The sequence below is a fragment of the Bombina bombina genome, chromosome 2, assembly GCF_027579735.1.
Source record: "Bombina bombina isolate aBomBom1 chromosome 2, aBomBom1.pri, whole genome shotgun sequence".
Lineage (NCBI taxonomy): Eukaryota > Metazoa > Chordata > Amphibia > Anura > Bombinatoridae > Bombina > Bombina bombina.
In genome coordinates this window covers 1,228,560,713-1,228,586,395 of record NC_069500.1, presented here as the reverse complement: position 1 = coordinate 1,228,586,395, position 25,683 = coordinate 1,228,560,713, and the positions used below count along the sequence as shown (strand labels likewise).

At 40.4% G+C, this 25,683-nt stretch overlaps 1 protein-coding gene across 2 annotated transcripts in view; it reads right to left on the bottom strand.

The window, feature by feature from the left end:
• The window catches only part of TEC (tec protein tyrosine kinase), a 431,581-nt gene that overhangs the window by 274,595 nt on the left and 131,303 nt on the right, over positions 1-25,683 (bottom strand). The window lies entirely within an intron of this gene.

Below are 25,683 nucleotides of genomic sequence, written 5' to 3'. Positions count from 1 at the left end.
CTTCATGTGCGCCTTTAATACTGTTCTGTATATATTTATCATTCATTCTCCTTCATATCAGATTTAGCCCTCAGTTTCCTAAATTTATACACAAATACTAAAGTAATAAAGAATGTTGTTCAGCTGACATATGATAGTGTATATAAAGATATTTTTACCATTTCTGACTTGCCTTATTATTTCTTTTAATATTTAAAGGAATATTCTAGTCAAAATTAAATGATTCAGATAGAACATGCAATTTTAAGCAACTTTCTAATTTACTCCTATTATCAATTTTTCTTTGTTCTCTTAGTATCTTTATTTAAAAAAGCAAGAATGTAAGAATAGGAGCCAGCCCATTTTTGGTTCAGCACCTTTCTAAATGATTTCTTAATGTAGACAGACACCAATCAGCAAGCACTACCCAGGTGCTGAACCACAAAAGAGCTGGCTCTTAAAGGGACACTAAACCCAAAAATGTTCTTTCATGATTCAAGTAGAGAATGCAATTTTAAACAACATTCCAATTTACTTCTATTATCTAATTTGCTTCATTTTTTAGATATCCTTTGTTTAAGAAATAGCAATCCACATGGGTGAGCCAATCACACGAGGCATCTATGTGAAGCCACCAATCAGCTGCGTCTGAGCATATCTAGATATGCTTTTCAGCAAAGGATATCAAGATAATGAAGCAAATTAGATAATAGAAGTTAATTAGAAAGATGTTTAAAATTGCATGCTCTTTCTAAATCATGAAAGAAAAAAAAATGGGTTTAGTGTTCCTTTAAGCTCACATTCAAATAAAGATAGCAAGAGAACCAAGAAAATTTTAGAAAGTTGCTTAAAATTGCATGCTCTATCTGAATCATGAAAGTTTAATTTTGACTAGACTATCCATTTAAGCTGGTTGCCAGTAGGTGTATAGGATGGGAAGCTAGCAGCTGCTATGCCCTTAGTATTTGTACATTTATACATTTTCAGTCTGAATGAGTACTGGTATGTTGAGGATGCTGTGATACCATGGGAGATGGACAGACTCATCTGTTTGTTCAGTAACAATCTGCATTGTGAGAATTCTCAATAATTTGGGAATGAGACAACATTTTCTCATTCTGTCGCCTACTAATGGGCCAGATTACAAGTAGAGCGCTAAATATTGCTTGCATGCAAGTGATCACTTTGTAAGTAGCACAGTGATGGGCAGCATTTTTTAATATATATGTATATGACTCTATACATATATATTTATGTGTTAATATGTATATATACACATATTAACACGTAAATATATATGTATATAAGCATATACATATATATTTATTGGGAACTCACAGTTCCTATAGACCTCAATGTAAAGGCACTTTTTAGTGACTTATTTTTCTAACACCCCACTCCCACCAACTTTAAAGTCTCAAAACTGCCTATTGCAGTTTTTTTTTTTATAAAAAAAACCCCCATAAATTATGCTTACCAGATAATTTCATTTCCTTCTGTATAAGGAGAGTCCACGGCTTCATTCCTTACTGCTGGGAAATACTGAACCTGGCCACCAGGAGGAGGCAAAGACACCCCAGCCAAAAGCTTAAATACCTCTCACACTTCCCCTATCCTCCAGTCATTCTGCTGAGGGGACAAGGAACAGTAGGAGAAATATCAGGGTATAAAAGGTGCCAGAAGGAAAATATAATTTAGTGGGCCGCCTATCGGAGAACACGGGCAGGGGCCGTGAACTCTCCTTATACAGAAAGAAATGAAATGATCTGGTTAGCATAATTTATGTTTTCCTTCTTAATATAAGGAGAGTCCAGCTTCATTCCTGACTGTTGGGAAACTTATACCCAAGCTCTAGAGGACACTGAATGAAAACGGGAGCTACAAAAAGAGAGGCGGACCCTAATCTGATGGCACCACAGCCTGCATAACCTTTCTCCTGAAGGCTGCTTCCGCAGAAGCAAAAACATAAAACTTGTAAAATTTAGAAAAAGTATGTAGAGGACCAGGTAGCCGCCTTACAAATCTGATCCATAGAGGCCTCGTTTTTAAAGGCCCAAAAGGAAGCCACTGCTCTAGTAGAATGAGCCGTAATTCTCTGATGAGGCTTATGTCCCGCTGTCTCATAAGCTAAGCGGATAACACTCCTGCAAAACCTTAAGAACAAGATTCAGACTCCAGGGAGGAGCCTTAGATCTGAAACCGGGCCTGATCCTAATCAGAGCCTTTACAAAAGACTGTACATCTGGAAGCTCCGAGAGCCTCTTGTGCAGTAAAAACAGACAGGGCCAAAATCTGTCCCCTTTAGGGAACTGGCAGAGAGACCCTTTTCCAGTCCATCCTGGAGAAACGAAAGAATCCTGGCAACCTTAACTTTATGCCAGGGGAATCCACGCTCTTCACACCAGAATAAATAGGTGCGACGAGTAACCTGCTTATGAGCTTGAATGAGAGTATCAATAACTCTCTTAGAAAAAATTTTCTTGGCTAGGACTAAGCGTTCAATCTCCACGCTGTTAGCCTCAGAAAATCAAGATTTAGATGAACAAAAAGGATCTTGTTCCAGCAGATCCCTGCGACAAGGTAACTTCCATGAAGGAGAAGATGACATCCATCCAGATCCGCGACCCACGTCCTTCGTGGCCACGATGGAGCAATCAGTATCACTGATGGCTGCTCCTGCTTGATGAGGGCCACTACACAGGGAAGGAGTGGTAACTGTGGGAAAAGGTAGATTGGATTGAACCTTCAAGGCACTGCTAATGCATCTATTAGCTCCGCCTGAGGATCCCTAGACCTCAACCCATATCTGGGTAGCATGGTATTGAGACAAGACGCCATGAAGTCTATCTCCGGCATCCCCCACCTGCTGCATATGTCCGCAAACACTTTGGGATGGAGAGACCATTCCCCCGGATGGAAGGATTGTCTGCAGAGAAATTTGTTCCCAGTTGTCCACACCCAGAATGTGGATCGCTGACAGCGTCCAGAATCCGAGATACTTCCCTCATTGCTAGGGAGCTTCTCGTTCCCCCCGATGGTTGATCTAAGTCCCCAAGGTTATATTGTCTGATTGGAATCTGATAAACCGGGACGGACCTAGAAGAGGCCAATACTTCAGAGCATTGAAGATTGCTCGAAGTTCCAGAATGTTGATCGGGAGGAAGCGCTCCTCCTGAGACTACAGGCCCTGTGCCTTCCTGGCACCCCAAACAGCTCCCCATCCTGATAGAGTCGCGTCCATAGTCACAATCTCCCAGGACGGTCTTAGAAAGGATGTCCCTTAGTACATATGATCTGGACAGAGCCACAAAGAGAGTGATTATCTCGACCGGTTGTCCAGGGAAAACTGTTGAGACAGATCCGAATGATCGCCGTTCCACTGCCTCAGCATGCACAGTTGTGACGGTCTGAGACAGAACCTGACAAAGGGAATTATGTCCTTGCTGGACACCATGAGACCAATTACCTTCATACACTGAGCCACAAATGGACTTAAGGAGGTCCGGAGGGCAAGACATGCCGAAGCTAGCTTGCAACTTCTCTGGTCTGTTAGAAATAACCTCATGGATATGGAGTCTATTATAGTACCCAGGAATTCTACCCAGGTGCTTGGAATCAGAGAACTCTTGTCTAAGTTTATCTTCCATCCATGAGATCGAAGGAGAGATAGAAGAGATACTGAATGGTCCTCCGCCAGATGAAAAGATGGTGCTTGTACCAGAATATCGTCCAAGTAGGGAGCTACTGCTAAACCCCGGGTTCTGGCAACGGCCAGAAGAGCCCCTAGAACATTCGTAAAAATTCTTGGAACAGTAGCTAGACCAAATGGAAGTGCAATAAACTCGAAGTGCTGGTCCAGGAATGCAAACCTTAGGAACTGGAAGTGATCCTTGTGGATTGGAACGTGAAGGTAAGCATCCTTCAGATCTATAGTGGTCATAAACTGTCCTTCCTGAACTAGAGGAAGGATGGACCTTATTGTCTCCATCTTGAACGAGGGGACATTTAGAAACTTGTTTAAGCATTTTAGGTCCAGAATTGAATGCAAAGTTTCCTCCTTCTTTGGGACCACAAAACAGGTTTGAATAGTATCCCAAACCTCTTTTGCAATAGGAACCGGGACAATGATCCCTAGGTAGGACAAATCCTGCACACACCCTAGAAAGGCTTCCCTCTTTACTGGCTTTGAAGACAGGCTTGAAAGGAGAAATCTGCTCTTGGGTAGATGAGATTTGAAACCTATCTTGTATCCCTGAGCTATGACCTCCAGGACCCATGGATCCTGCATGTCCCTGAACCAAGCATCTGAAAACAGCGACAGTCTGCCCCTACATGATCCAGCGCCGGATCTGGGCCCACCCCTTCATGCTGACTTGGTCTCGGCGGGCTTCTTGCTCTGCTTGGATTTATTCCATCATTGAGCCGGCTTCCAAGGAGTCTTGGTTTGCTCGGGCTTAGCAGAGGACTGTTGTCATTGGGATTTCTCAGAACAAAAGGAACGAAATTAGAGCCTTGTCCCTTAGACTAGTTCTTTTTATCCTGCGGTAGGAAGGCACCCTTGTAACCATGGAGATAATGGAGTCCAGGCCAGGACCAAATAAAATTGTTCCCTTAAAAGGAAGGGAAAGGAGCCTAGACTTAGAAGTCATATCCACAGACCAGGATTTCAGCCAGAGCGACCGACAGGGGTGCACTGAAAAACCATAGATCTTAGTATTTAGGCGAATGATCGTCAGGTTTGCATAACAGATAAAAGAATTAGCAATTCTCAAGGCCTTAATTCTTTCTTGGATAATGTTGAGGGGTCCCTCCACCTCGATCAAATCCGATAAGGAGTCGCACCAGTAGGCCGCAGCTCCAGCAACCAAGGCAACAGCCACTGCCAGTTGAAACAAGTATCCCGTATACTGAAACATTTAATTATCCTCAAGTGGGATAGTAGTACGCCTAGCCAGTGTGGAGATAAAACCATCTACCCTAGGGACGGAATCCCACAACTCCAATTGAGAGTCTAGGACCAGGAATAATTTTTTTAAAGGAAGACGAAGGGGAAAAGGAAGATCCAATTCTATCCCACTCATTCTTAATAATGTTCGCCATTTTTACAGGTACAGGAAAAGTTAACGGCACTACCCTGTCCTTGTAAACTCTGTCTAATTTAGGGATCAAAGGCTCATCAGGCAGCTTGGCCTCCGGAACATCTAATGTAGACAGAATCTAAAGGCTGGTTCCTCCGCCGCAGGAGGCCTAGTGGTAGCAGACTCCGATACAGAAAGTTCACCATCTGAAGACTCAGAGTGTGACCCATCCTTGGATAATTGAAAAATAGATAAATTCAATAAATCACTAGATGACCCCTGGACAGAAGAGCTATGTTTAACCTTTCGCTTGCGCTTGGCAGGGTGAGGTAAAGCACTAAGAGCCTCAGACAGCGCAGTTTTTAACTGCATAGTAAAGTCTAATGGTAAAAGGCTCCCTCCAGATGGAGGATCAGGCGTGCTACGGGAAGCTGCATGTAATGAGGGAGATGACTGATGGGTATGCACCTCACAGGACGGAGAGTCCTCAGAGGTGGATGGCTAACCTTCTTAGACATGATGCATGTGGAACATAGTAGATCGGGCAGGCATACCAAGGCCTCCTCACAATATAAACAGGTATTACTATTTGGAATAGAGGGAGTACCCTCAAGAATATCAGAATCCTCCATAGCTTGCGCTAATGACAGTAGGACACAGAATAAAAAACGATAATTTTATTTCTCACAAAAACGGCACCTTTATACTCCCAATAGCTGGGGTACTCACCACCTCCTAGACCCAGGCAAACAGAGAAAAAACGTCTTCTCTGACAGCTAGCTCGGTCAGGAAAGAGGAAATTAAAGTGTGACCACTCCCGGTCACATGGTGCGCAAGGCAGGACCGCCCCTGCTAAGAGAAAAAGCACACCAAGCTACAAGCTGCACAGTGTTTAAAGTGAAAGTAAAAACCTGTGTGTTCCAACCACATAACAGTCTATGAGCCTAATGAAACCTCACACATAAAGCAGCATACAATCAAAGCATCACATTTGATTAATCCCCACTGTTCAATAACCTCCCTCAGGAGATATTAACCCATGATTCTATTAAGATAACATATGTAAAAATTGAAACAACCTTACCAGAATCCATGCTGTGGAACAGAAACATAGCCTCTCAAGTGTGACAGTCTTGTAGCATTGCTCCTGACATGGACTTGAGTGAAGAAAAAGCAGGCAGTGAAACTCATCAACCCTGATTGCTTAAGGAGCAGTTAGCAGGCAGTCTGGATGGGTTCGCAGAAAGACTCCTACTACTTAAAACTCCAGTCCCATATTGAAGGGCAGATACCCCTCCTAAGGAACAACTCTGAAATCTTCTGACACTTCTCTGTCATCCTCCTGTGACGAAAGGCAAAGAATGACTAGGGGATAGGGGAAGTAGGAGAGGTATTTAAGCCTTTGGATGGGGTGTCTGTGCCTCCTCCTAGTGGCCAGGTTCAGTATTTCCCAACAGTAAGAAATGAAGCCGTGGATTCTCCTTAAAAGCTAGATTTGTTTTAATAAAAAAACTATAATGGCCTCAATTTTTAGGGCATTGTGGGCACTTTTAAAAAATTATCGGATCTCTGGTTAATTTTCTGAGCGCTAATTGCTTGCGGTAGCAATAACCAGCAACTTGTAATAGCTGGTTAATTATCTTGCGCCCGCAACCGGGCAAATTTGCCTGTTTGCGGGAGTGTGATAATTTAGCGCTCCACTTGTAATCTAGCACCAAGTATATAATTAGTCTCAAGCTTCTTCTATTCCTTCTCTGAGAAATGTTTTTTTAAAAGACTGAAAACTAGAGAGATACTTTCAATACCTCAGTATCATAAGCACTATCAAAAGTATACTGAACAAGTACTGGATGGTTTTCAATATCTGTATGTTCTATTCCATATTTAAATTAAATTGGAAATTTTATGCTGTAAGTATAAGGTGTGGAGTACTTAAAGTGAATGTAAATTTTGATGCTAATGTGCCCGGTTTTTAAAAATTTGATTAAAAACAGGGGCACTTTAATTCATCAAAATTTACATTTCACTCCTGTTGTGAAAAAAAAAAAAACTTACCTTTTAATCTTCACAGCAGCTCCAGCTTCCTCCACCCATTGCAAAGCCTCTTCCTGGGTCTAAAATGAGGAATCCGGCTTCCTCCAATCACAGCGTTGAATCAGACACTGATTCCCCCGGGGGGGGGGGGGGAGCTGTGATTGGAGGATGACCTATCCATCATTTCTGACATCAGAAATGGCTTGCGACGACCAAAGGAAGCTGGAGCTGCTGTGAAGATTAAAAGGTACGTTTTTTTTTTCTCAACAGGAGTGAAATGTAAATTTTGATGAATTAAAGTGCCTCCGTTTTTAATCAAATTTTTAAAAACCGGGCACTTAAGCATCAAAATTTACATTCACTTTAATTTCACACAATTTAAGATAAGATTAAGCTAAAATTGTCACACACAAAAATTTCCATGCTTGTAGCACAAATTATTATTAAACCAATTTATGTTAAATTTTGAAATTAATTTGTGCTTTGGAAAACTTTATTAACATTTATAAATAGCAGAAAACATTAGAATGCAGCAAAGCATTACACTGCTACTTTATAATGCTACCTGGCTGGCAACATTATCAGAACCAAGGAATTGTAGTATTTGACCATCTCTGCTAAATACCCACTTGTTTACACAAACTTTAAAAACACACATTTCCTTGATTGTTAGAGTGCAGTTGATAAGCATGAATTATTTCCTCTCTCATTTTTTTTAAACATATGTGAAATGATAAGACTATTAGAATCATTAACTAGGCACGTATAACCTTGTAACACAATAACCTTGAAACACACTTCTAAGGAGCACTTGAGAGCAGAAATACTACTACTTACTAGATCACTTCTGAAATTGCTGAGGCTGTGAGGTTTTCATTTAGTTTGGCTGTTAAGATGGAGTAATCCACAGTATGGCCATAGAAGATAAAGATGTTTGTAAACCTTTTTGGGCACTCCTAACCAAATAAACTATGTTATTGATTTTCTAAATGAAAATAAGTTAACACTACTTCTGTAGTGAACAAACAAACATATTTCTGCAAAACTGAATGCACATTTATTATTTATTTGCTGAACTGTTTGAAAAAACGTAAATGTCGCATTTGCAAGGTGGAGCCTTACAACTTATACACTAGTGATTTCATTGTAAGTTCTCAGAACCTTAAAAAGGGACATGAAACCCAAAATATTTATTTCCATAAAGGCCCCAGAGTAGCCACACACATATCTTATACCGAACAAAATCTAATGGATGCTTGGGAGCTCCAAACTTCACACTTTACCGCTATTCAACCTTTATGTCCAGAACAGTAGACTGTTGCAAACATGCCAGCCATAAAGAATGGGTACTCCTTGAACACGAACTCTCCAAATGTGAACAACTAGGAGGACAATGCTGGCTCCCAGGCATACGTGAACGGCTAAACCCAAACTCTCCCTCCCTCCCTTCCTTTCTCACACACGAAACATTTAAGAATTTGGATAAAATTCTAAAAAAATTCAAAACAATCTCAACACCATATTCCCTCTTGACACCTTTATTGAATAATACCAAGGCCCCCTTTCATTCTAAATCTATTGATTTAACCAACCATACACTACACCGTGTTATACCTTGCTACTTACTTCTACAACACGGCAAACTCAAAACTGAAACAGAACTAGATGACCACTGACCGCTAAAAACATGGCACACAATATATAAACAGATGAGTTCTTCTTCTTAATCCATATCTATTTCTGAAATGAATACGAAATTACTATGCAGATGGCACTATACCGCAGATAAGTTGGGAACGATGATACCTGACTACAACACCGATTGCTGGCGAGGTTGCAAGCACAGAGGCACTTTCACACATATATGGTGGTCATGCCCCATAGCACAACAATACTGGTTAAACATTAGAAAATAGAAAGAAAGACATAAATTCCCCCCTTTCCTTTCAAACCATTTCTTCTTAACTATTTTCCCCCTCTAAAATGCATACTTCGACTCAGTCTTATAACCATCATGATAAACACGGCCAAACGCTTTATTCCATATAACTTGAAGAAAGACATACACGGGTTAGTAAAGCCCTAGCTTTCTCACCTCTTGAAGCCTCTTTAAACACTTTTGATCATCAGCTATCAATTTAAACCATTGCACGGTTTTAGAATGTATCATTAAGCTGCACATTATTAGGACATGTTATTGCACAGATTATTTGTTCTTATAAGTTAAATAAGATTATAGAGCAACACTTATTGTATTGATAACGAATTTACCCAAATGGACCTTGAAGTAACATTCTGAGACTTTCAAACTGGGCTCCAGATAACCCAAACCACTAACTAAACCATTAGCGCTGCGGAATCTGTTGGCGCTCTACAAATAACCGATAATAATTTGGACATTGGTTGAATATCCACCTCTATTTATACTTAATGTTAAAGGGACACTGAACCCAAATTTTTTCTTTTGTGATTCAGATAGAGCATACAATTTTAAACAACTTTATAATTTACTCCTATTATCAATTTTTCTTAGTTCTCTTGCTTTCTTTATTTGAAAAAGAAGGCATCTAAGCTATTTTTTTTAGTTCAGAACCATGGAAAGCACTTGTTTATTGGTAGGTGAATTTACCCACCAATCAGCAAGAACAACACAGTGTGCTCACCAAAAATGGGCCGGCATCTAAACTTACATTCTTGCATTTCAAATAAAGATACAAAGAGAATGAAAAGAATTTGATAATAGGAGTAAATTAGAAACTTTCTTAAAATTGCATGCTCTATCTGAATCACGATAGAAAAAAATTGGGTTCAGTGTCCCTTTAACCCCTTAATGACCGGACCATTTTTCAATTTTCTTACCCTTAATGACAATGGCTATTTTTACATTTCTGCAGTGTTTGTGTTTAGCTGTAATTTTCCTCTTACTCATTTACTGTACCCACACATATTATATACCGTTTTTCTCGCCATTAAATGGACTTTCTAAAGATACCATTATTTTCATCATATCTTATAATTTACTATAAAAAAATTATAAAATATGAGGAAAAAATTGAAAAAAACACACTTTTTCTAACTTTGACCCCAAAAATCTGTTACACATCTACGACCACCAAAAAACACCCATGCTAAATAGTTTCTAAATTTTGTCCTGAGTTTAGAAATACCCAATGTTTACATGATCTTTGCTTTTTTTGCAAGTTATAGGGCAATAAATACAAGTAGTACTTTGCTATTTCCAAACCACTTTTTTTTCAAAATTAGCGCTAGTTACATTGGAACACCGATATCTGTCCGGAATCTCTGAATATCCCTTGACATGTATATATTTATTTTTAGAAGACAACCCAAAGTATTGATTTATACCCATTTTGGTATATTTCATGCCACCATTTCACTGCCAAATGCGAGCAAATAAAAAAAAATTGTTCACTTTTTCACAAATTTTGTCACAAACTTTAGGTTTCTCACTGAAATTATTTACAAACAGTTTGTGCAATTATGGCACAAATGGTTGTAAATGCTTCTCTGGGATCCTCTTTGTTCAGAAATAGCAGACATATATGGCTTTGGCATTGCTTTTTGGTAATTAGAAGGCCACTAAATGCCGCTGTGCACCACACGTGTATTATGCCCAGCAGTGAAGGGGTTAATTAGGGAGCTTGTAGAGACCTTGAAGGGTTAATTTTAGCTTTAGTGTATTGTAGTAGACAACCCAAAGTATTGATCTAGGCCCATTTTGGTACATTTGATGCCACCATTTCACCGCCAAATGCGAGCAAATAAAAAAAAAAGTTAATATTTTCACAATTTTAGGTTTCTCACTGAAATTATTTACAAACAGCTTGTGCAATTATGTCACAAATGGTTGTAAATGCTTCTCTGGGATCTCCTTTGTTCAGAAATAGCAGACATATATGGCTTTGGCGTTGCTTTTTGGCAATTAGGAGGCCACTAAATGCTGCTGCGCACCACACTTGTATTATGCCCAGCAGTTAAGGGGTTAATTAGGTAGCTTGTAGAGAGCTTGCAGGGTTAATTTTAGCTTTAGTGTAGAGATCAGCCTCCCACCTGACACATCCCACCCCCTGATCCCTCCCAAACAGCTCTCTTCCCTCCCCCACCCCACAATTGTCCCCGCCATCTTAAGTACTGGCAGAAAGTCTGCCAGTACTAAAATAAAAGGTTTGTTTTTTTTTTATTATTCATCTGTGATGGACCCCTGCCTTAGCCCCCAACCTCCCTGATCCCCCCCAAACAGCTCTCTAACCCTCCCAACATACCTATTTGCCACCATCTTGGGTACTGGCAGCTGTCTGCCAGTACCCAGTTTTCCCAAAAAAAGAGAGGTTGTTTTTTTTTTGTTTTTTTTCTTAAATACATAGTTTTCTGTAGTGTAGCTTCCACCCCCCCAATAACCCCATCCCCCTACCCTAGCAGATCCTATTAGTATTTTTAAAAAAAAAAAATGTTTTCTGCCCCCCTCTCTCTTCTTTAATCATTGGTGGCAGTGGTTGCTGCGCGCGTGTGCGCGCCCCCGCAGGCCCCCCTCGGCACGCTCCCAGCATCCGGCGTGCACATAGCACTTGCAGGAACCGGATGCCGGGTAGCGATGGGCCGCCCACCCACCTCCCTTGAAAGCTCCCACCCACCAACGAACGGCACCATCGCTACCGGTGCAGAGAGGGCCACAGAGTGGCTCTCTCTGCATCGGATGCTTGTTAAAGGGTATTGCAGGATGCCTCAATATCGAGGCATCACTGCAATACCCTGAGAGCTGCTGGAAGCGATTGCGATCGCTTCCAGCACTCTCTTAAACAACTGACGTACCAGGTACGTCCATTGTCACTAACTGACAGTTTTTGCAGGACGTACCTGGTACGTCAGTTGTCATTAAGGGGTTAAAGATTGTTTTGTTACAATATTCTGTAATGTATATTTACTTTATTTCAATAAAGCTCTTTTGAAACTGGAAAAAAAACATAATTTATGCTTACCTGATAAATTCCTTTCTCCTGTAGTGTAGTCAGTCCACGGGTCATCCATTACTTATGGAATATATCTCTTCCTAACAGGAAACTGCAAGAGAATTACCCAGCAGAGCTGCTATATAGCTCCTCCCCTCACATATCATATTCAGTCATTCGACCAAAGCAGACGAGAAAGGAGGAACCATAGGGTACAGTGGTGACTGGAGTTTAATTAAAATTTAGACCTGACGTAAAAACAGGGCGGGCCGTGGACTGACTACACTACAGGAGAAAGGAATTTATCAGGTAAGCATAAATTATGTTTTCTCCTGTTAAGTGTAGTCAGTCCACGGGTCATCCATTACTTATGGAATACCAATACCAAAGCTAAAGTACACGGATGAAGGGAGGGACAAGGCAGGAACATTAAACAGAAGGAACCACTGCCTGAAGTACCTTTCTCCCAAAAATAGCCTCCGAGGAAGCAAAAGTGTCAAATTTGTAAAATTTTGAAAAAGTGTGAAGCGAAGACCAAGTCGCAGCCTTGCAAATCTGTTTAACAGAGGCCTCATTTTTAAAGGCCCAGGTGGAAGCCACAGCTCTAGTAGAATGAGCTGTAATCCTTTCAGGAGGCTGCTGTCCAGCAGTCTCATAGGCTAAGCGTATTATGCTACGAAGCCAAAAAGAGAGAGAGGTAGCCGAAGCCTTTTGACCTCTCCTCTGTCCAGAGTAAACGACAAACAGGGAAGAAGTTTGACGAAAATCTTTAGTTGCCTGCAAATAGAATTTCAGGGCACGGACTACGTCCAGATTATGCAAAAGTTATTCCTTCTTTGAAGAAGGGTTAGGACACAGAGATGGAACAACAATCTCTTGATTGATATTCCTGTTAGTAACTACCTTAGGTAAGAACCCAGGTTTAGTACGCAGGACTACCTTGTCTGAATGAAAAATCAGATAAGGAGAATCACAATGTAAGGCAGATAACTCAGAGACTCTTCGAGCGGAGGAAATAGCCATCAAAAACAGAACTTTCCAAGATAACAGCTTGATATCAATGGAATGAAGGGGTTCAAATGGAACGCCTTGAAGAACATTAAGAACTAAGTTTAAGCTCCACGGCGGAGCAACAGACTTAAACACAGGCTTAATCCTAGTTAAAGCCTGACAGAAAGCCTGAACGTCTGGAACTTCAGCCAGACGTTTGTGTAGAAGAATAGACAGAGCAGAAATCTGTCCCTTTAACGAACTAGCAGATAAGCCCTTTTCTAAACCCTCTTGTAGAAAGGACAATATCCTAGGAATCCTAACCTTACTCCATGAGTAACTCTTGGATTCGCACCAATGTAAATATTTACGCCATATCTTATGGTAAATTTTTCTGGTAACAGGCTTCCTAGCCTGTATTAAGGTATCAATAACCGACTCCGAGAAGCCACGCTTTGATAGAATCAAGCGTTCAATCTCCATGCAGTCAGCCTCAGAGAAATTAGATTTGGATGTTTGAAAGGACCCTGAATTAGAAGGTCCTGTCTCAGAGGCAGAGACCACGGTGGACAGGACGACATGTCCACTAGGTCTGCATACCAGGTCCTGCGTGGCCACGCAGGCGCTATCAGAATCACCGAAGCTCTCTCCTGTTTGATCTTGGCAATCAAACGAGGAAGCATCGGGAATGGTGGAAACACATAAGCCATGTTGAAGATCCAAGGGGCTGTCAGAGCATCTATCAGCACCGCTCCCGGGTCCCTGGACCTGTATCCGTAACAAGGAAGCTTGGCGTTCTGACGAGACGCCATGAGATCCAGATCTGGTTTGCCCCAACGACGAATCAGTTGAGCAAAGACCTCCGGATGAAGCTCCCACTCCCCCGGATGAAAAGTCTGGCGACTTAGAAAATCCGCCTCCCAGTTCTCCACGCCTGGGATGTAGATCGCTGACAGGTGGCAAGAGTGAGACTCTGCCCAGCGAATTATCTTTGAGACTTCCAACATCGCTAGGGAACTTCTGGTTCCCCCTTGATGGTTGATGTAAGCCACAGTCGTGATGTTGTCCGACTGAAATCTGATGAACCTCAGAGTTGCTAACTGAGGCCAAGCTAGGAGAGCATTGAATATTGCTCTTAACTCCAGAATATTTATTGGGAGGAGTTTCTCCTCCTGAGTCCATAATCCCTGAGCTTTCAGGGAATTCCAGACTGCTCCCCAGCCTAGAAGGCTGGCGTCTGTTGTTACAATCGTCCAATCTGGCCTGCGAAAGGTCATCCCCTTGGACAGATGTGGCCGAGAAAGCCACCATAGAAGAGAATCTCTGGTCTCTTGATCCAGATTTAGTAGGGGGGACCAATCTGAGTAATCCCCGTTCCACTGACTTAGCATGCACAATTGCAGCGGTCTGAGATGCAGGCGCGCAAATGGTACTATGTCCATTGCCGCTACCATTAAGCCGATTACTTCCATGCACTGAGCTACTGACGGGTGTGGAATGGAGTGAAGGACACGGCAAGCATTTAGAAGTTTTAATAACCTGGCCTCTGTCAGGTAAATTTTCATCTCTACAGAATCTATAAGAGTCCCTAGAAAGGGAACTCTTGTAAGTGGTAATAGAGAACTCTTTTACACGTTCACCTTCCACCCATGCGACCTCAGAAATGCCAGAACTATCTCTGTATGAGACTTGGCAGTTTGAAAACTTGACGCTTGTATCAGAATGTCGTCTAGGTACGGAGTCACCGCTATGCCTCGCGGTCTTAGTACCGCCAGAAGTGATCCTAGAAGGTACTGACACGTGAGGAGAGTTAGTCGGCATAACTTCCCCCTCGTCGTCTGGTGATAATTTCTTTACATGTAAAGATTGACTTTTATTTAAAGTAGCATCAATGCAATTAGTACACAAATTTCTATTGGGCTCCACATTGGCCTTTAAACATATTGAACAAAGAGGTTCATCTGAGTCAGACATGTTTAAACAAACTAGCAATGAGACTAGCAAACTTGGAAATACTTTTCAAAATTAATTTACAAGCAATATAAAAAACGTTACTGTGCCTTTAAGAAGCACAGAAAAACTGACACAGTTGAAATAACAATGACCAAAATAGTTATAGCAACCAAATTTTCACAGTAAATGTATTAAGTTAGCAAAGGATTGCACCCACCAGCAAATGGATGATTAACCCCTTAGTACCCAAAAACGGATAACAATTATATAATTAACGTTTTTCTCACAGTCAAATACACTGTCACAGGACTGCTGTGCCTGATTACCTCCCTCAAAATGGATTTTGAAGACCCCTGAGCTCTCTAGAGACGATCTGGATCATGGAGGATGAAGTAGACAGATTGTGACTGAATTTTTACTGCGCAAAAAAGCGATAAAATAGGCCCCTCCCACTCATATTACAACAGTGGGGAAGCTCAGAAACTGTTTCTATGCAGAAAACAAAGATGGCCATGGGGTAAAAATCATGCCCTAATAAGTTTTATCACCAAGTACCTCACAAAAACGATTAACAAGCCAGTAAACGTTTTAAACATACATTTGAAAGTTATGTATTATTATTAATAAGCCTGCTACCAGTCGTTTTTACTGCAGTTAAGGCTCATACATTATTTCAGTATTAACAGTATTTTCAGAGTCAATTCCATTCCTTAGAAAAATACATTCAGTGTACACACACTCATCAGCCTAATACCAGTCGCTATCACTGCATTTAAGGCTGAACTTACTTTACATTGGTATCAGCAGTATTTTCTCAGTCAATTCCATTCCTCAGAAAATAAATTACTGCACATACCTCATTTGTTGCAGGGGAGCCCTGCATGCTATTCCCCTTCTCTGAAGTTACCTCACTCCTCAGATGAGAAACAGCCAGTGGATCTTATTTACGTCTGCTAAGACCATAGAAAAAAACCCAGGCAGATTCTTCTTCTAATGCTGCCTGAGAATAAACAGCACACTCCGGTGCCATTTAAAATAACAAACTTTTGATTGTAGAAATAAACTAAGTTAAAAAACACCACAGATCTCTCACAGCTTCCTTTTTAGTTAGGCTGCAAGAGAATGACTGAATATGATATGTGAGGGGAGGAGCTATATAGCAGCTCTGCTGGGTAATTCTCTTGCAGTTTCCTGTTAGGAAGAGATATATTCCATAAGTAATGGATGACCCGTGGACTGACTACACTTAACAGGAGAAAGAAGTAAATTGGAAAATTGTTTAAAATTGTGTGCTCTGTCTGAATAAGAAAATAAAATTTTGGGGTTTCATGTCCCTTTACAGGGTCATTAAACACAAATAGTAATCTGCATAAGGTACCTTCATATCTGAGAAAAAAGGTGCAGTTAATATAGCAGCTTTACTTTTACAAATAATAATAAACAATATAATTAATAAGGTCCTTATGTGCTGTTCCCCAGCACATAAGGACACTTGCTAACCAATCACAAACTAAATACACACATAGGATTTGTTGTTTGAACATGTGCTATTAACCCCTTAAGGTCTGCTGATGTACGGTCCGTTGCACTTCTAGGGATGTAAGAGAGGGTCTAGCTGACAGCAACAAGACCATGCTATCTCTGTAAGCCTCGGGTAGCAAGGCCTGCAGAAAGAGTGCTGTCTTGCTTGTCTGCAAGACCCGTGCTGTGCACTCATTAAAGGGCTAAGGAAAGAGAATGCCCACTTCTCTTTTTAGCACTAATTGTTTTGATAATTAATAATATATTAAACAAACAGACATTTAAACACAGACTGTTTGTGCCAACTTCTCCAGGCAGCTATGTTTAGGGTTGCCAGCTGCCCTGCACAAAAATACTGGACAACCTATTGTTGACTGGGCATGGGTGGTAGGTGGGGTCACACAATGCCCCCCAACAAAAGTTCTAACTTAGGCCCCCACCCTTGACCCACCATGTATATTTTTCACAATTGAGCAGTCATTGTATCCCCTTGACTGCCAGTTACATACACAGTAGTAATTTTCTCTCATTTGCTGCCAGTTACTAATGTACACAGTAGTGATTTGAACCCCTTGAGATCCAAAAGCAAACTGAGCAGTGATTTAATACCTCCATGGCTGCCAGTAACTCATAAGATAGATAATGTTTTGTGTTTACCCTCCTGGGCTGCCAGTGACATACAGAATATAACAAAAGGGTGACTTCTTTCTGCACCATAATATGTCATTCAAAGGGCCTTTTACATTTAGCTAACACTCAGGAAACTTTAGGGTATTTAAGTGCCCAGTATTTTTGTGTAGATTTTACTGGGCAGTCTGCTGAAATACTGAGGTTTCCAGGTGAATACTGGACATTGGTAACCCTAGCTATGTTGCAGCATCAGAACAATAAACAGCAATAGCGGGAAGGCCTGATAGACCTCGGTGTCTGGCACACTGCACAGGATCCATTTATTACTACCCCTAAATCACTTTACTAGCGGCTCATAGCTGCTCCAACTAGGTTCAACAGAGGTGTGGAGTTTAATAGCTGTGCTGCACGTTTTGTTTAAAGTGATGGTAAATCCAAGTGTTTAACAAACGCTAGGATTTACCGTCACTAAAAAACATAAATTATGCTTACCTGATAATTTCCTTTTCTTCTGATGAAAAGAGTCCACAGCTGCATACATTACTTTTGGGAAATAAGAACCTGGCCACCAGGATGAGGCAAAGACACCCCAGTCAAAGGCTTAAATACTCCTCCCACGCCCCTCATCCCCCAGTCATTCATCCCCCAGTCATATCAGGGTGAAAGGTGCCAGAAGAATAATAAAGACGCCCCACATAAAATTACAGGTGGGGAGCTGTGGACTCTTTCCATCAGAAGAAAAGGAAATTATCAGGTAAGCATAATTTATGTTTTTCTTCTTAAATGGAAAGACTCCACAGCTGCATTCATTACTTTTGGGAAAACAATACCCAAGCTATAGAGGACATTGAATGCCAAGACGGGAGGGTACAATAGGCGGCCCATAGTGAGGGCACCAGGCCTGAAACTCTACCCAATAAAAAACACTGCTTCGTCCGAAGCTGAGAAAATTTTAAGAGGAAAAGCCCTAAAGACACTGACTCGCAGTCAGTCCAGAAGCCAAACTAGAGACCGCAAACGGACTTGACTGAGCCAACAGTCCTCCAGGAGACACCGTCGCCCAACAAACGGTCCCCTACCGCTCATCCCCCCAAATGAAGGAGACACCAGCCGAAACCCCCAAGGAGACAAGGCAAAGGTCCCCTAATACAAAAAAGAACACCTCCAAGAGTAAGCCCAGCTCACAGAGACCCAAAGGGGCTCAAACAGGGGAAGGAGGCCACGCCTATACCAAGCGAAACCCGGGATAAGAACAGGCACAGAGGAGACATAAAAGATGTCTCTCCAACATCCTGCAAGCACAGAATGCAACTGAAGAGACTAAGTCCTCCCAGTGTCTGACCATAGAATACCAAAGCATTCGCCATGAAAAAGTGAGTAATACACCCAGGTGAAAAACCCCAAGGTTGAGAACACAGAGTCCATAACAGGATGACACAGAGGGTACTTGCGAGGAGGAGGAAGCAGTCAAGCAAGAAACAGATCGCAAAAGCAACCCCCAGACAGAGGGCATGCTCCAAGCAACCTAAGTTGCTGGACCTACACACAGGTCCCTAAAAAAGGGGAACACAAAACCTGAATCGAGGCCCCCGAGAAGGGGAGTATACCCTCAGAACCCGAAGGAAGAGTAAACCCTCTTCTGAAATCAATGGAGCAAGTTGAAAGGAAAATCTATACCCTAGCAGACTGAGCTAACAGGATAAACTCAACAAGGCTCACACATCCAGAGGAGACTGCGAGCTGAACGCAGCACCTTGTACCACTCGGCCATCCTGACCTGCAGACCCACACCCAGCTGGACCAACCCAGCCTCAGGGATCCAAGACCAGGGAACAAAAGAATCCCAAAACAGGTACAGGAATGAACGTAAGGATAGCACAGCCATCCCCACAGAGTACAAGTACAACCCAACTCTGAAAACAGACAACAAGGCCATAGACCAAAGGATCTATCAAAATAAAGGCCCAACAAGTCTGACTTGGAGCCAGCAAGACCCCAGACAGAACCAATCCCAACTTTCCGCCTCCCATCCAGGAGAAGCCCCAAGCAATGACTCCATCTCCATAGGGAGGAGAATATCCCCTAAAGAAAAGGGATGATGCCGGAAGGGCAACAACTGTCCTCAAGGCCCCAATCACCGGCTAATGGGAAGAGAAATTCCCAACCCAGATGCCCTAGAAAAGTACCCCCCTACAAGTAGCTTGCCAAGCAGAGGCACAGCCAACCTATTCACCTGCAAAGCAGGGAATCCCCAGGAACACTGGCAAGCTGACCAGGGGAATGCAACCCTAAGGCGCACCAGAAAATTGACATCCAGCACCAGCAGCTGGGCATGAACCAACAACCCTTAAAGCGCAAGCCACACAGCTAACCACCATTTAAACTTCCGCATTGGAAGGCTAGCTGACACCAGAAGCAAACGTCAGATTAGAAAGCAGGAGCTTCAAACCCACAACCTTCTGCTTTGAGAGCTGTGGAGCTAACCACTAAGCCACATATCTCTAAATGGTATAAAAAGCCTATTTATCGTTGGATATGTAATGCAATTCAAGCAGATTTGCTACACTGTATTTGGTCATGCCCAAAAATCCACCAACTTTGGTTAAAAATCAATCTCTGGTTAAACAGAGTAATGGAGGTTGAGGTTACTTTAGGAGTAAAACAGGTAGTTCCTAGCTAAATATTCTGAACAACGTAAAAATTATAAACAATTAAAAATACTATTAGCGTGGAATCTTATCCTAAAAACTGGAAAGTTGCCTATGCCTCCAAGTTTTCTAGCTTTAAAAAAGCCCTCAACATCACCACTCAATGTCTGGTGGAACAATATGCACTTCAAAATCTTACTAATCCACAGTTGGTAAGGTCTATTAGCAATATGGCATTTGTCCTGCAGAACATTAACGCAGGACACTTTCCTCAATACTGGATAGATCAGGACTAGATATGAAATTTTAGACAATGAAGAGGGTATCATAGAACTTAGAGTTTGGGGGAACATAAGAGTTCTTTTGGTCTTAGGATGGAGGGTTGGGGGGGAAGAGGATAGTGTGTCCTGTTTTCCTTTTTTTATTTTCCCTATTTGTTTTCCTTTTTCCTTTATACCTTTAGTTTAGCGTAAGAAGATATCTAAATCACTCGCAGCCTTTTTAATGTTCTCCTTTAGTCTTGGTGTGTCACCACAAGTAAATATTAATATGAGATTTTTTTATGCTTTATCTGGTCGGGTAATTGTTGCACATACTCGAGAAACTTACGGCTAGATTTAGAGTTTTGTCGGTAACGACCCGCGTAGCTAACACTGGCTTTTTTCCCCCTGCACCTTTTAAATACCGCTGGTATTTAGAGTTCACAGAATGGCTGCGTTAGGCTCCAAAAAAGGAGCGTAGAGCATAATTTACCGCCACTGCAACTCTCAATACCAGCGGTGCTTACGGACGCGGCCAGCTTCAAAAATGTGCTTGTGCACGATTCCCCCATAGGAAACAATGGGGCAGTTTGAGCTGAAAAAAAACCTAACACCTGCAAAAAAGCAGCGTTCAGCTCCTAACGCAGCCCCATTGTTTCCTATGGGGAAACACTTCCTAAGTCTGCACCTAACACCCTAACATGAACCCCGAGTCTAAACACCCCTAACCTTACACTTATTAACCCCTAATCTGCCGCCCCCGCTATCGCTGACTCCTGCATATTATTTTTAACCTCTAATCTGCCACTCCGTACACCGCCGCAACCTACGTTATCCCTATGTGCCCCTAATCTGCTGCCCCTAACATCGCCGACCCCTATATTATATTTATTAACCCCTAATCTGCCCCCCCCCAACGTCGCTGCTACCTACCTACAATTATTAACCCCTAATCTGCCGACCGGACCTCACCGCTACTCTAATAAATGTATTAACCCCTAAAGCTAAGTCTAACCCTAACACTAACACCCCCCAAAGTTAAATATAATTTTATTCTAACTAAATAAAATAAATCTTATTAAATAAATTATTCCTATTTAAAGCTAAATACTTACCTGTAAAATAAACCCTAATATAGCTACAATATAAATTATAATTATATTGTAGCTATTTTAGGATTTATATTTATTTTACAGGCAACTTTGTATTTATTTTAACGAGGTACAATAGCTATTAAATAGTTAAGAACTATTTAATAGCTACCTAGTTAAAATAATTACAAAATTACCTGTAAAATAAATCCTAACCTAAGTTACAATTAAACACTACACTATCAATAAATTAATTAAATAAAATACCTACAATTATCTACAATTAAACCTAACACTACACTATCAATAAATTAATTAAATACAATACCTACAAATAAATACAATTAAATAAACTAACTAAAGTACAAAAAATAAAAAAAGAACTAAGTTACAAAAAATAAAAAAATATTTACAAACATTATAAAAATATTACAACAATTTTAAGCTAATTACACCTACTCTAAGCCCCCTAATAAAATAACAAAGCCCCCCAAAATAAAAAAATGCCCTACCCTATTCTAAAATACAAATAGAAAAGCTCTTTTACCTTACCAGCCCTTAAAAGGGCCTTTTGCGGGGCATGCCCTAAAGAATTCAGCTCTTTTGCCTGGAAAAAAAACCATACAATAGCCCCCCCAACATTACAACCCACCACCCACATACCCCTAATCTAACCCAAACCCCCCTTAAATAAACCTAACACTAAGCCCCTGAAGATCTTCCTACCTTATCTTCACCTCGTCGGGTATCACCGATCAGTCCAGGCTCCGAGGTCTTCATCCAAGCCCAAGCGGGTGCTGAAGATGTCCATGATACGGCTGAAGAGGTCCATCATCGGGCAGAAGTCTTCATCCTATTCGGGCAGAAGAGGAGATCTGAACCGGTAGACATCTTCATCCAAGCGGCATCTTCGATCTTCTTCCATCCGACGACGAGCGGCTCCATCTTCAAGACCTCCGGCGCGGATCCATCCTCTTCTTCCGATGTCCTAACACAGAATGAAGGTTCCTTTAAGGGACGTCATCCAAGATGGCTTCCCTCGAATTCCGATTGGCTGATAGGATTCTATCAGCCAATCGGAATTAAGGTAGGAAAATTCTGATTGGCTGATGGAATCGGCCAATCAGATTCAAGTTCAATCCGATTGGCTGATCCAATCAGCCAATCAGATTGAGCTTGCATTCTATTAGCTAAACCGGCGTTAGCCCAGAAAGTTCTTAACTCCTGGATTTTTTCTGAGGCTGGAGTTTTGTCGTTAGAATTCTAACGCTCACTTCAGCCAAGACTCTAAATACCAGCGTTAGAAAGATCCCATTGAAAAGATAGGATACGCAATTGGCGTAGGGGGATCTGCGGTATGGAAAAGTCGCGGCTGGAAAGTGAGCATTAGACCCTTTCCTGACTGACTCCAAATACCAGCAGTAGCCCAAAACCAGCGTTAGGAGCCTCTAACACTGGTTTTGACAGCTAACGCCAAACTCTAAATCTAGGCGTTAGTTTATTAATATGTTATAGTCAATTGTATAATATTCAAAGATGAGGTTTACTATAAATATAACTACTTTATGCCATTTATTTTATACGTTATTGTGGGGCAAACATTGTGAAGATTACTCATATATTACATCCAGGGATGAAAAATTATTTAATTTAGTGGTATTCTTTTTTATGTGGTAATAGTCGATTACTATGTCTTTTTTCTATTAGTGGATTTAATTATAATGGATGGTCGTTATTAAAGTTTAGTTAAGTGTAATGCATTTTTTAAGCATTTCTCTATAATTTCCAAACTCATTATATACTCCAGGAGTAAACATAACACCTGATATTATTTATGGTATTAAGGTTTAAACATGCAACACAGACACAGATTTAGCTGTTGTGATATACAACGTCTTTATTAACCCTTTCGGGACAGGGTTAAAGTGCCTACATCGGAACAACTGTTCCGATATACACAAATTGAAACTACGCGATCGTGCCTACGATCGCGAGATTTCAATTATTGGATCGCATCTGGGGGGCGTCCCTACAATCCTAGGAACGCCCTCCAGACCGCGATTAAATCCTTGAAGCACAGAAGGCTTCAGGACAGCCGTTAGTTATGACGTTCTATTCCGTCATAACGGCTTTAAAGCCCAGTCTAATTATGTCGGAATAGAACGGCAGAACGGCTTTAAAAGGTTAAACTTAAATAAAACAGAAGTGCAACTTGAAAAAATATTTTAAAAAAAAAAAACTGTAAAACTGTATTGGCTGTAACGCCATTGCACAGATTACCCAATATAAAACTTTAACAGTTCTCTGTTAATAATTAAAACAAGTATCAAGTAACTCAACACACCAAAAAGTTTCTGTAGCTAGCACAGGCACAGCATAACGTGGGTTATTCTTATTTCTATAGGAAGAATCAATTGATTGTTCACAGATTCTAAAAAAATTTTGCAACTAAATTAACACTGCTATAGAACTTCCAAACTCATTATATACTCCTGGAGTAAAGGTTTATTAACCTGTTTTTATTTATGGTATTAAGGTTTGAACATGCAATACAGATTTAACAGATTTAACTGTCGTGGTATACCTTAAAATTAAATAAAACCAAGTTTCGTAAATAAACAAGAAGATAGCCTTGCTTTTTTTTTTTTTTTTTTAAACAAAAGAGCAGTAATTAGATACGAATTTATTATAACACCTTGCATAGTGTTATTTTGACAGCAAATTTTGATTTAGTTTTAGTCATAGTCTTTTGACTAAAATGCCATTTTAGTTTTAGTCATATTTTAGTCATCAAAATTTCTTTAGTTTTATGCTCATTTTAGTCTAGTTTTAGTTAACGAAATGAACACTGCATGCAAAGGACTTGCAAGAAGATTCAGCTGGCACTGAAGTAGTGGTGCACTGGTGAGAAAAAGGAAACCTGCAATCTCATCACAAAACTCAATGTGTGACGTATGAAACAGTAATTAGGCAAGCCAGTGGCATTTTGGAAACAGTTGCTCTGGTCAGATGAAGTAAAAATGGAGCTCTTTGGCTACAATCAGTAAATATACGTTAGGAGTAAAAAAAAACATTTTTGAACAAGCATTTGAAGAAAAGGACACAATGGGGTCTGTTGAATTGTGTGTAGTTTGATTGTTTTTGTTAGATATTTTATTATTAATTATTTTCTGCATACATTTCAAGATGGTGTGAAGGGATAAAATAATACATTTAACATATGTATTAGTCAACATAGTATAGAATACTACGTTTTTTATTTGGGAAGGTGAATTGATGCTAAAATAGAATCATAAATGTGTGTTGGCAACTGTTCTGGAATAATGACTCATGTTGTTGGTTACAATGTAAGCTATAGAAAATGACACAAACATATGTGTTTATTTTATTGTTTGTTTTGCATTTCTTATGATGGAGATTTTCCATATTTAGGTATTTCTAGAAACTAAAGTTATTTTCTAAACTTCCTGCACAAGATATGATTTGTGTAGGCGCCTAACAGGAAAATGACAAACCGATACATAAATGCAATAAATGCCATGAGTAGTTTGTCTATTTTAATAAAATCTATACCACCGGATTTAAATCACTAGTTAGTAAGACTTTATTTAAATCTTGGTTTCTACATAAAGGTTTTAAATTTTAGAATAATAATTTTTTAGGTGATTCTTCCAGTTATATTAGAAAATTACTGATTATAGATTTCACTCTAAGTTTTACTATATGCACCTTACTCCTCACACTAAGGTCCTTGTGCAGATTGATCTACTCCAAACAATCTTCTATTTATTGAGCTTCTTGAGACTTATAAAGGGGTTGATTCTGTGTACATAGAATTGTAGGGAAACAATTGGATTAAAGGGACAGTAAAGTCAAAATATACTTTCATGATTCAGATAGAACATGACATTTTAAACAACTTTCCAAAATATTTCTATTATCTAAATTGCTTTGTTCTCTTGTTATCCTATGTTGAAAAGCATACCTAGGTAAGTAAATCTGAAAGTGGTTCAAATATTATAAAAGAAAAAGTGTGGGTTTATGTCTCTTTAAGGTCTATTTTTCAACTTTGTACGGTTATTTTATATTTTTACTGTGAAAAATAGGCATGTTATTTCTGCAGATGCAAATTCACAGTTTTAAGAACTACAAAACCAAGAATATATGACAATATCTTCTAGATAGAAGAAATGCCCAAAATAGTCTTATAAAAACTAGATATGTGTATTCGGAGGTATCGGACAGCTCAGAATGCAGAAGTTTGCAGCCACTTGAGCAGTTTGGCTATTTATGGAGAAAAATGTATTCTTCTTAAACGGCAACAAACTGGATCTGGATTTGGAATGATTTTAGTGTGTTGCAGTTTCACAAGTATAAATTTGGCTCTGAAAATAGCCGAATGGCACAAACGGCTGCTATATTCTGTATTCAGAGGTATGTGAAACCTCCAAATGCACATATCTAATAGAAAGCTCTGGAAGAGCCTGACATTACCAATGGGTTAATAGAATTCATATACCAAAATAAATTAT